Below are 13,229 nucleotides of genomic sequence, written 5' to 3'. Positions count from 1 at the left end.
GCTAGCTCATGAGCTGAAGTCAGTTCTTTTGCTCAATCTTAACTGTGGCTCCAATAGCTCCTAAAGGTGTTGGACTGGTATTTCTATAGTGAAAGAGGAGCCTGTCTGCCTAACACAGTTGATCTGAAAGTAACCTAAAATTGCAAGAAGATAAGGAGCAAATTGCAAGTATCATTAAGCAAAATGACTGGTTTCAACACATAGCTAAAGTCAAGTAGACTGAGACAATTAATTCTGTTACTACTCAGTGCTGGCAAGTTAATTTATGACCCAACTTTGTAATGCCTGATTATTTAATGATTGGTTTTCTTTTCTATCAGTGATTTTAATCTAGGTTTATCTCATACATTTTATCTTGGCAATCTTTTTCAGGTCAGAAAAGAAAGGGAGAAAGATTCTTAGTAAGCACTTGGGTGCTAGCATCAAATTCTGTGGGTTTGAATTCTGACTTCACCACTTACTGTCACTTTGGACAAGTGACTCTACCTTCCTACACCTTGGTTTCTTTGTCTCTAAAATGGGGATAATGCATATAAAGCACTATAGCATTGAAGAGGGCCATAATCAGGGCATTTTACAACATTTCTCTGATCAGCTTGCCATTTTGAGTGCAGTGGTATGATCTTGGCTCACTGCAACCTCCAACTCCCGGGTTCAAGCGATTCTCCTGCCTCAGCCTCCTGAGTAACTGGGATTACATGCATGCACCAGCACACTCAGCCAATTTTTGTATTCTTAGTAGAGACAGGGTTTCACCATGTTGGCCAGGCTGGTCTCAAACTCCTGACTTCTAGTGACCTCAAGCCTCAGTATTTTGCTCTTTTTGAACAATGTGTCAGTAGTATTAAACGAAAAAGAGGGCCAGGCGTGATGGCTCCCGCCTGTAATCCCAGCCCTTTGGGAGGCCAAGGCAGGCAGATCATGAGGTCAGGAGTTCGAGACCAGCCTGACCAACATGATGAAACCCCATCTCTACTAAAAATACAAAAATTAGGTGGACGTGGTGGCGCATGTCTGTAATCCCAGCTACTCAGGAGGCTGAGGTGGGAGAATCGCTTGAACCAGGGAGGTGGAGTTTGCAGCGAGCTGAGATTGCACCACTGCACTCCTGCCTGGTGACAGAGCAAGACTCCATCTCAAAAAAAAAAAAAAAGAAAGAAAAAGAAACTTGGGAGAGCTGACTTCGATCTTGATGGTCCTCCTATTTCCTTAGCTTGCAAGGAATAGTCCTGAAAACCTCCGAAGTGGCAAAGTTAGTGAGGAAAACAATGATCCTGCCAGATTCAGATCTTGCCCTTCAGGAGATACTTTTACTGCACTGCTGATGCTGCATAGGTGTTACATTCTAGCTCTACTGACTCGTATTAATGAAAGTGACATCATGGACAATTATAACTTGTACTTGACCATGGACCATACAGTTCCTTCTGCATCTTTAGAAAACAAAATTAAATGTGAATTTTTATTTTACTTTGTGTTAGTGGTTCAACCTAAATTGTACTTGGCAGACCCATTAGTATAAGCCAACCTTATTTAGCATAGGATTTGCATTTGTGGAAATGAACAAGTTAACTGATTCATTATCTATAGTCAGCCTCCACTTAAAGGTTGATTCACTGGTATAGTCATCTCCTCCCTGTTCTTCAGATTTGTTCTCTACCTACCTCTGCCGAAAGCTAGCCTGACTCACATGGGCCTGACTGCAGTGAAACTTGCATTTTGATATCTGTTGGGTGTTGTAACCATACACACATCCCTTATGTTTTTCTCCTTTAGAACATTATCAAACTATTCTTTGTGAATGAAAACATAAGTAATGGGAAAGATATTTATGGTAAAGACTATACTGGGGAGCAAACAGAAATCTTCCTACTTCCAACAGAGAAAAGGGTAGAGTGTTGAGTAAGTTCTTGTTCGGCTGAGAAAAACAAAAGGATGGTAGCCTTGTTCCCAAACTATCCACTAGTATACTCAACCATTGCTCTGTGGGACAGAGCTGAAATAAAAGTACCTGCAACCTCTTGAGCCTCTTTTACTGTAATAACTCCATCATCACACACCAAAACAGGTCTATGTAAAGAACATCTGTCTTAGCATGTGTTGACCAGCAGAATATTTCTATTTAAAATAATCATTAAAAAGCCAACATCTATTCTGTGAAGTCTCTAGATTTCTATATGCTCAAAGAATGTCAACATCCAATAACTCTTTTATAAGAGTAAGTAACTGTGACAAAGAGAGGAGGATGTCATCCTGATGGAACAGATGTGCAACCGCTGTGGGAGAATTGTGAATGCCTTGTGAATGCTCTCTGCCCTTGTCAGATGTCCAGCCTCTCTAGGGGACAGCCATCCAATCCCTGGGAAGGGACTATCAATCATTATCCACAGGTCAGAATTTCCAACAAGGCTAGAGGAAACATTTTAATTAATGCCTATATGGTGACCTGGATGTGCTGAAGGCTGAAAGTTGTAGTGAAAATAAGGTAAGAAATAATTGTTTTTAATAACCTTGGTAATTGTCCTTCTCATGGTTCTTATTATGAATTCTAAATTTATTCCACACTATTAAAACCCAGTCTAGATATGTTATTATGAATGAGCTCCTGTAAGCTAGAAACCACAATGAGAGAATGCTAGTTTGAGTCCCTGGAACAAAGTATGTTCTCAGTTTATGTATTTAAAAAAATTCATGAAGATTCAAATAAAACTAATTATATTTAGCCAAAAGGTGTATGGAAAGTATAGAGAGAAAGGAATTTGATTTTAAACCAGATTTCAAAAGACTTCCTCAAATACTTAAGAAATCCTTACTTAAACACGTCCCAGAATCACAGCAGAATACAGAAGAAAGTGTGTTGGGAGCCTTGATGGAAATATTGACCAACCTAGAGGAAAGGCAAGGGCTGCTGCATTCTCCTTCAATTGCAATGCTTAGGGTTATGATGCTCTTAAGTGACACTGGTCTAAACTTCTTTTGTATATGAATGTTTAAATGACAATGATGAATCTTTACCTAGAAATTCTAATGTGTGAGAATTGTCAATTTTCCTTGTTTTAAAGGAAATAATTTTAGCCCCTGATATGATGCAGTGAGAAGACCACTTCATCTTGGTGGCATTTGTTCCAAAGATCCACATTCCCAGTGTAATCACAAGAAAAATATCAGACAAACTCAGAAACTACCACAGACCAGTAGAGATGGGGAGACATGATAACTAAATGCTAGGTGGTACCCTGGATGGGATTTTGGAACAGGAAGGGGACGTCAGTTGAAAAACTGGTGAGATCCAGATAAAGTCTGGAGTTGAGTTAATAGTAATGTATTAGTGTCAGTTTCTTAGTTTTGACAAATGTTCCATGGTAATATAAGATGATAGCAATAGGGAAATTGGGTGAGGTATACATTGGGGACTCTCTGTACTCTGCAATTTTTCTGTAAATCTAAAATTATTCCAAAGCTAAAAGTTATTTTTTAACAGAACAAACTTACATTAAACCAGGAGCCCTGATTCTACTGGAGTAGCTGAAAATTCAGCCTCTTTGTCATTGCTGGAGCTCCCCATACCCTCGTCTTGTGCCAAGGCATCAGGGTTTTGATCCATAACAGTTATTACTGCTGTGTTCATTGTCTACATGCACAAGATTGCTTAAAACCAGCAACTGTGTTGTTGGGTTTGGGAGGCACAGGCAAGAATGAGAATTGAGCTAGGGTTCAATTTTCTTAAACATACATGTGAGGCATGCCCTTAAAACTATGGATCTATCTGTAAGAAACTGTTATGGGGCAGGACACAGTCCCCAGTGCTCATGGAGCCTGCTGACTTGCATCTGCTTTTCAGTCAAGGGATGGGGGGGGAGGGACCTCTCTTTCTTTTCCTGCCATCCTCAAATATAGCTACCTCTCCCTCCTCCTCCCTAGAAATGCCTAACATCATATTTTCCCTAAGCTCAAGCTTTCACAGAAGAAAAGAAAGAGAGTCAACTTCCTGCCATTTCTTATTGGACACTGCAAAATTCCCCAATACAAGGCATACAAACACTGCTACTTGCTTGGAGTGGGTGAAGGGAAAACTACAGCAAAAATAAACACAAATTAATAGATAAATAATCCTGCCACTTATGAAATTACAAACTGCCCTTTTACAGTGGCTCCCGTAACAAGGAAGGACACAGTTGGGATTTTGCACATCTCCACCTTCAACCTTCATTGTGGAGCAAAAGAAACTGATACACGGACCATTCTCTTCTTGCCTGGAAGTACTTACTTCCCTGAATCCAGAGTTAACTGCCATATTTCTGCTCTCAGAAGAACTTCAAACCTTCCCTGTTACTGTCACCTCGCTCCTTTCCAAGGCAAGAGATTTAATGAGCTCACTCTAGACGTGGGAAAACCTTAATGCAAGGCAGAGAGCAAGCCCAGGAGGAATGGGAAACAAAGTAGGAGAATTTTGATGTTGTAGAGGAGGCTGAAGTAGAGAAAGGTCCAGAGTAGTAAAGGAAGGAGGAGGGGGCCTCTGAAAAGGGATAGAGATCCAGTTTGGTCTGAGGAGGACAGCAGCAGAGCAGGCTCCCGAGGCTGCGCAAGATCAGTGACAGGTGTGTGAACTGAATTCATGGGTGGTGTGTGCAGAAAGGAATTATAAGTTCTTCAAACCCCCCACATCTTCTAAATTTGCCAAGGTTAATTGGAGAGTGAATCAAGGTCCACAACGTTTTAGCTATAAAAATAGAACTGCTCATGCCAAGTAAAAGTTTTTGCTGAGGATGCATCTAGGAGGCAATACTGTAAATAGTCCCTCCTCAAGAGATATATGTCACAAATTTTGAGTTTGGAAAGAATTTTTGTTTCCCTCAATTGTGACCCTGACATTTGTGGGCCCCGGGGCAAGAGAATAAGTGGAAGCCCATATACAATAGCTCTAAATGTTTAAAAGTTATAAATTCATCTAACAGACTATTTTTTTTTCTTTTTCTTTTTTTTTTTTTTTTGAGACGGAGTCTCACTCTGTCGCCCAGGCTGGAGTGCAGTGGCCGGATCTCAGCTCACTGCAAGCTCCGCCTTCCGGGTTTACGCCATTCTCCTGCCTCAGCCTCCCGAGTAGCTGGGACTACAGGCGCCCGCCGCCACGCCCGGCTAGTTTTTTGTATTTTTTAGTAGAGACGGGGTTTCACCGGGTTAGCCAGGATGGTCTCGATCTCCCGACCTCGTGATCCTCCCGTCTCGGCCTCCCAAAGTGCTGGGATTACAGGCTTGAGCCACCGCACCCGGCCCTAACAGACTATTAAATAAAACTAATTCTATCTTCCTACCATGGCAAATATAACTTCATTATGCAAAATAAAAATATGTATAAAGGTATCTTATGTGGCTGTTTGCCAAATATTAAAGGCAACTGAATTTAATTGTTAATAAGTTCTGTTCTGGGTGTTCGGTTATTAAGATAGTGTTTAGATGAGTAATAATATCAGGACATAATTATTCTATGATTACATATTTATTGCAAAAATGTTTTGGCCTTCATTTTAGCAAAATTACTAATTATATTGCCATAATCATAATTTTACTTATTTTATATTCTATTGACAACGATAATCTAAAGGATTAGAAAATTAAATGTAATAGTATTCAATCTGCTTATATGTTTAATATATTTCATCAAAAATACAAATTAAATTAAATGGTAAAAATTGAACTTAAAGTCATTGTTAAGTGTTTTCAAAAAAGTTACTTTTTAATTATTCAGAAGTATTTGTTAAAATTAAAAGTCAAAATAGTAATTATAATTATACATTATAACTCAAGATTATTTTTAAAAACTAAAATCTTATGTTCTCTTTTAATTAAATGATCTTGACTGCATTTATAAAAATAATAGTATTTGTAATGTCAGGCTTCAGCATCCACTTAGTTGCCGATATAAACCACTGGTGACACAGTTCATGCATGAAGTCTAGAGTAGACTGGTGTACATACGTGTTTAGCAGTAATATGGATAATTTAATGTAGCAAAATATTCCTCAGCTTCCATAGGCATTTGCTGTGAATACCATGATAACTTGCAAATATTTCTAAAACTGTAAATTGGAAAACCAAGAGTATAAAGAAAATGGATATTCAACATAAGTGGAAATGATGCTTCTTTATGCAAGAATACGTTGCAGTTTTACAATCTGAAGGAAGGATTTATACAAGTTAATTTGTCTTATCTCTGACCTAAGCTCTTCTAGCTCTCAAGATCTTCCCACATTCCACAGCAACATCTGGCTACTATGTCAGAAGCACTTATTTTTTATTTCATTAGGTTTTGGGGGAACAGCTGGTGTTTGGTTACATGAGTAAGTTCTTCAGTGGTAATTTCTGAGATCTTGGTGCACCCATCACCCAAGCAGTGTACACTGTACCCAATGTGTAGTCTTTTATTCCTCACCCCTCTCCTACCCTTTCCCCTCACCCCTCTCCTACCCTTTTCCCTGAGTCCCCAAAGTCCATTGTGCCATTCTTATGCCTTTGTGTCCTCCTAGCTTAGCTCCCACTTATGAGCGAGAACATATGATGTTTGGTTTTCCATTCCTGAGTTACATCACTTAGAATAACAGTCTCCAATTCCATCCAGGCTGCTCAACCCAAGCATCTTTATGATATTTGGTAGAAATCATCTTTTGTTTGAGTACATTGGAGATGTGCAGAAACATTTTCTGAGCCTGAATAGGGTCAGCCCCAAGAGGGTATGATTAAACTTATGGATCATGCGCAACAGTGTGGAGGGCTAAATCCCAGTTGACAGAAGGGCCACATGATTTTTAGTAAGTTTATTTTTTCAGTATTTTGATATGTGAGGCCACTAAAGTAAGGGTCTTGGGTCCTTGTTATCCAAATCCAGGAACATTACTGGTTTCTTTTAATGATCTTGGTCGCCAAAATGATCACTCAAATCCTGCATCATGTATCATATATTTTTAAAAACAAATCTTATTGTCATAACACAAAGGATTACACCAGAGTCATGACGGCTTAATACACAAAATTAATTTGGAGTTAAATAGTCTTATGGAGCTAATAATGGCAGAATAAATATAATGACATATGTTTTTCCTTCTCCATTCCCACCATCTCAGAAAGGTGTACAAATCAAAGATAATGAGGTAGTTTGTTAACGACAAATCCTGGCACTCATGCCTAAAGTCACATAGCTATCTGTAGACATTGATTACTCTGTTGGAAAATTTGATAGAATCATAATTCAGTGTATGGTAACACTAGAGAGTTGAGTGTCTCCAGGATTTGCTCTGTTTCCTGTGATGTTCTGGGACAAAGGTACTGTCTGTCAAGCAGCAAAATTGCCCAAACTAACAGCTTGCCAAATGGCATACCTTTTCTTCTTTCCCATGAATCCCCTAAACCAGTCTTGCCACTTTGAGGATCACCTTGTCATCTGACATTACAGGCAGGATGTTGTGACTGGCAGCATTTGAATTGGAATATCATTGAATTGAATTTCAGGCAGTCCCTAAGGAGAGACAAGACTTTCAGCAACACAGGGAAATGAGATCCCAGAATCTCTCTTTCTTTTTCATGTAAGACATCCCATGCCCTGTCCATAATCACGTCCTGGCCCTAGTCTCCATAATCCAAGCCCTAAGACTTCTCCAAAGGCAGCTCCACATGAGTTTCAGCTGCAATCTTCACATCTTCAGAGACTGGGATCTCTATTTTCCTGAATAAATTTAGCATACAAGACACTTCAGTTTATGATTCTGCATGTCATCAGTCAAAGGTCTCCAGGACCACCAATCTGCTATGATAGAAATACCTCCTCTTTAAGAATGATATCTCAGGACTCTCCTCCAAAATAATGCCATACCAATGAAAATTATGGACTGTTTAACTTAGGATCCCAAATCCGTAAAGGCCGTGTCTTTTAGTCGCTTGTGCTTTCTACAGAGACTCAACTCTGCAAGTTGTGCCAGCTGCGATGAGATTTACTAGGCAAGTATCGCTTATTTTCAGGGCTAAGTTTTCCAGAGGGCTCAGCTGCTAGAGCTCTGAAGGCCAGCGAAGCCAGAATTTTCAGTCTGCAGGCTCAGGACATACCTTCTGAAGTAACACAAGAAACATGAACTCAATGAAAAAAAAAAAAACAAAAAAAAACCACTATGCACCCTCTACACACTCTCAGGGAAAGAGGTCTGAAAAGTCTTGGCCGACGTGAAAAACCTAAAACTGAGACCTTGAAGCATTGAGACTCAGTGGCCTTCCTCTTTGTCTAAATGAATGAGACCCATTCAGACCAGGTAGAACCAAGTGATTGTTGCTTCTTTGGAGTCAGTAAGCAAAGGAACCTAGGATACTGGAGATTGTGAAGAAGAAAGTGAGGCAGATTTGGGCAAGGTGAGGAGCTCCATTTTGCTTAGAAGCATTCCAACATAGTATGTGTTTAAGAGCATGGACTCTAAGGCCAAACTTCCATAATTAAAATCCCAGTTCTGCCACTTAATAACCACACAACCTTGTACAAGTTATTTAAGTACTCTGTGCCCTGAAAATGAAAATAATAATATGCAATAGTAGCTACTGTTTGGGTTATCAGCATCGAATGAATCAGTAACTGTAAAGATTTGAGAACAATGCTTGGCTCTTACTAAATTTTCCATTAATATTATTTATCATTATCATTTGCCATCATAATCATTACTAGCTCTTGGAGCTGAGCCATGGCCGTGCCTGGCTCCGGACTCTGCTCTTCATGCAAAATGATGACGACTGAATGGAAGATTTCCTAAGGCTGAGTTGGTTTCTGGTCTTTGGAGGACTGATAAGCAACTCCTTTATAGAAGATACACCCCCATTTTTAGGATTCCCAGCTGACTTAAACATCCACCTGGCTAGTGAAGTCCTCTACTTTTTAGACATCTGCTTCTAAAGGGCATTAACATGTAGATAGGGTAGGAAAGGATTCTTGAAATGCTATTGCAATCTGAACTCCTTCTCATCCACGAACGGTTCAAGAACAAGGAGATCCAAAACTTGCCTTTCTGATGGACATCTTCTCATCAGGATCCCATTCCATGCTTTGGCCAAAGTTTACAGCTTATGGGTATAGGGAATGACCATTTCTACAGTTGTGGCTCAGCTGTCTGCTTCAACATGGTTCACCTCACTTATGATGTACAATACAATAGAGACCCCTGATGCTGACACTGGAACTCAATTTCTTCATAGCAACAGCCATAAGCAGACTATGGAACCCCATGATTTTTACTACATTATTTAAAGATCTTCTATCATGCAGAAAGAAAATAATGCAAGGTGAAAATGTGGAACTGCACAAAGAAAGAGCACCAAAAATGGTAACTATGAGAGTAAATATTAAAGATTTTTTTTTTCAGGCCGGGCATGGTGGCTCACACCTATAATCCCAGCACTTTGGGAGGCCAAGGTGGGCAGATCACGAGGTCAGGAGATCGAGACCATCCTGGCTGACACAGTGAAACCCTGTCTCTACTAAAAAAACAAAATAATTAGCTGGGTGTGGTGGTGGGTGCCTGTAGTCCCAGCTACTTGGGAGGCTGAGGCAGGAGAGTGGCGTGAACCCAGGAAGCAGAGCTTACAGTGAGCAGACATTGCGCCACTGCATGCTCTCCAGCCTGGGTAATAGAGTAAGACTCCATCTCAAAAAAAAAAAAAAAAAAAAAAAAAATTGTTATTTTTAACACTCCTTAAATATTTGAACATTTAAAGCAAAAATAATAACATTATGGGGTTTACAGACTGTGCAGAAGTAAAATATATAACAATAGTTCAAAAAGGGAGAAATTGAAATTTTCTGCTGTAATATATGAAGTAATATAATATCATTTGGAGATAAACTGTGATAAGTATGTATTATAAATTCTAGAAGCCACTCAAAAAATAAAGAGCCAATGAACCCATAGTGGAGATAAAATGAAATGATAAACAATAGTCAATCCAAAAGAAGGCAAGAAAATATTAATATAGAAACAAAGAACTGATCATACAAATAGGAAATAAATAGTAAGATGGAAGATTTAAACCCAAACATTGAGTTTAAACCCAAACATTACATTAAATATAAATGGTCTAAAAATCTAATTAAAATGTAGAGATTGTGTAATTGGATAAAATATGAAACTCAATTATATGCCACTTAGAGAAAACTACTTTAAATATAAAGACGTAGATTGGTTAAAACAAAAAGGACATATCATGCAAACTCTAGTCAAAAAGAAGTAGGAAAGATCATGGGCTAAGATTTAGGATTGAATCTTAGTTTTAGTGCTTCATTGATATCGAACTTGAACAACTCACTTAATTTATCTGAACTTAATTTTCTTCCATCTTTTAAAAATGGGAATAAGATGCCTATCTCGTAGGGTTGTAGTAAATCTTAATGAGTCAAGGTAAAGTATGTGACTTAGTTCCTAGCATATATTAGATGCCTAACACATATTAGTGTTGTTGAATAATAATTACTACTGTTTCTAGGTTCATTGTAAAAACTTTAGATGGGGACCTCTGAAATAGCTTGCCAAATAGTCAAGATGTCCAGGAAGTTTCCAATTTAGTCTGGGCCATGGGATTCCAAGCCCACCTGCAGAGAACATTTGTGTTTTGGTGGTTGAAAAATGAAATTCAGTCTGCAGTATCAGTTGCTTAGGCAATCATGGTTACTGAGCTGTGGAGCTCTTAGAAAAGATCGATTGGTCTTATCTTTAAGTGGAGCTGGGACCATCTGTTATCCCCAAGCTGACTGGAGGCTGGCTTCACTCAGCCCCCAAGGAGACAGGATGTGCCCCACTTGACAGAGAGATAGCTCGATAAGTGAGTGAAGAAAGGCAGAAAAGACACCTGGAAGCTGCAGGGCACATTTACTGTCAGTGGGCAAACAAGAAAAGAGCACCCATTCTCCCATTTCCATTGTGACGTTACGTAAAAATAATGTAACACAGATGCTTAGGATAAATAATTCAGGAGAAAACAAGAGACATTAATCCCGAGCGCTGTAAACAGCAGCCAAGATTTCTGTGGAAGCAGCTCTTGCGCACGCTCATTCCGACAAAGTCTGCATTTGAATTTTATATCCAGATGTGAATCCTTAATAGGAAAGGGAAATCATAATAATTCCATGGGGCTGGAAGCTATGTGATGGGTTTGGCTGAAACGGCTTCCTCTAGCACCTGTTTCTCAGTATTTTGCCTTTTTCTTTTTGTGTGTGTGCAGCTACCTGCCCTCTCTCCTGTTTCCTCTTTACAACCTTCCCTCAGCAAGCCTCAAATTATTAGATGTCTTGATGTTTCCTTTGACAACAGTGTCACATCCCTATTTTATTGAATAATAATATTTGATAATTATACCATAATAATAATACTCAGTAATCTTTATTGAGCACTCAGCACATGGCATTATTCTAAGTGGGCCTGTTTTATCATGTTAAATCCTCCCAAACACCCACCCTTAGAATAAGATCCTGTTGTTTTTCCCATCTTGGAATAGGAGCAAATTGAGTTCAAAGAGGTTAAATAACTTGCTCGAGGCCATAGGGATAATATAGTTGAGTAATAATTAAAAACTGGGCAGTCTGAGTCCAGAGTCTGTTCTCTATTTTACTACTGTATAAACTATGCAACAGGAAAATTATTTCAATGCAAGATGATGATCCAGTGTTTGGCCAGTGTTTGTAGAGGTAAGCAAACATGTACTATAGTGATTAACAGCATGGGCTTCAGCACCAGGACTTCTGGGTTTTTAAATGCCACTGCCTTCAGTTCCTAGTTGAGGTCCTATGGGTAAGTCTCTTACCTCTTTGAGCCTCATTACCCATCAGAATAATAGAGGTTAATACCCATCAGAATAATAGAGAATAATACCCATTAGAATAACAGAGGTTAAGAAAATACCCACCCCATGCATCCCTTGGAGGATCAAACAAAATAACCCATGTATAGGACATAAAACCGTGCCTGGAATATACTCAGTAGTGACTGGTGAACAGCTGACAATGGATGAGTCATTGGTGGTAAGTAGTCACTCTTCAGGAACAGCAGCAGGCAAAGCTCGGCTCCTGGCTTTCCTGCTGCATATGGGAATCAGCTATATAGTTATCCTGGAGGAGGCTAAACTGAAAGATGATATGAATAAATTAAAAGAGAAAATCTGTTTTAGATAATCAGTAATTGTGATATTTTAAAGAAAATTATTTCTGAGGTGTTTGGGGTGGCAGATGAAGGTTATTAAAAATTTTACCCCTTCTAGTGTGGTGGCAGATGAAATCTTGTGATAAGATGGGATCTGAAACAAATATAACCATCATACTTCCTGGAAAAAAACAGCCGTATCAGGGATGAAGGTCCACTGAAGCAGTGGCCCAAGGAATTTTCCACTGGGAGCCCAGGGGAAAGTGAATCCGAATTAAGATACCCACTAAGTTTGGAGAATGGAGTGATCCACAGGCCTTTTTCAGTATCTATTGGCTTGATTAATGGACAGCCCTGAGCTGTGTTGTCAGTGGTACACAGCAGGAGAAAGTAATCACCACAATACATGTCCATGAACCAAGCTGCAATTTATAGTAGAACCTAGATGCTACCTTTTTATCATTAAAATTATAAAGGGAATAGAAAAGGTCATAAAATCAATGAAATTTAATTACCAAGACCACTGATTGAGGAGGAAATAATACCACCTTAATATTTTCAAACGATAGCAAACATCTCTGCTGCATGGAGACCAACACATACCTTGGAAACACTTATTTTTATTAATCAAGTGATAACACAAACAGATCAATCTTATTTGACCAAAGCCCCCAAACTATAGATTTTATAAATGGTGACAAATAATGTAATTTATAACAAGTTTTAATGTTTCATTTTTTATCCTTTTGTGATACAATACACTGAATGAAGAAGGGCTTATACTTTATATACACACAGGAATGTTCCTTTAATTATAGATCAGAGGAATGCTTTGAGAGCCAGGCTGTCTAATAGAGGCCCTTTTTAATACTTCTATGATTAATCTCTTTAAGTAAAGTCCTAATTTAATTCTCTTGTAAAGCCAGTAAATTAATAGTGAGGTTTCAGTGTTTTTGTTTGTATCCCATAGCACTCGCCATTCTTCCTCTAATTTGGCATTTGATTATTTCTTTAGACTCTTATTTTGTGAGTGTTTCTTACCCACCCCCAATTATGTTTCAAGAAGTGAAAGTT

The sequence above is a fragment of the Macaca nemestrina genome, chromosome 2 (genome assembly GCF_043159975.1).
Source record: "Macaca nemestrina isolate mMacNem1 chromosome 2, mMacNem.hap1, whole genome shotgun sequence".
NCBI lineage: Eukaryota > Metazoa > Chordata > Mammalia > Primates > Cercopithecidae > Macaca > Macaca nemestrina.
This window is presented reverse-complemented; position numbering follows the sequence as displayed.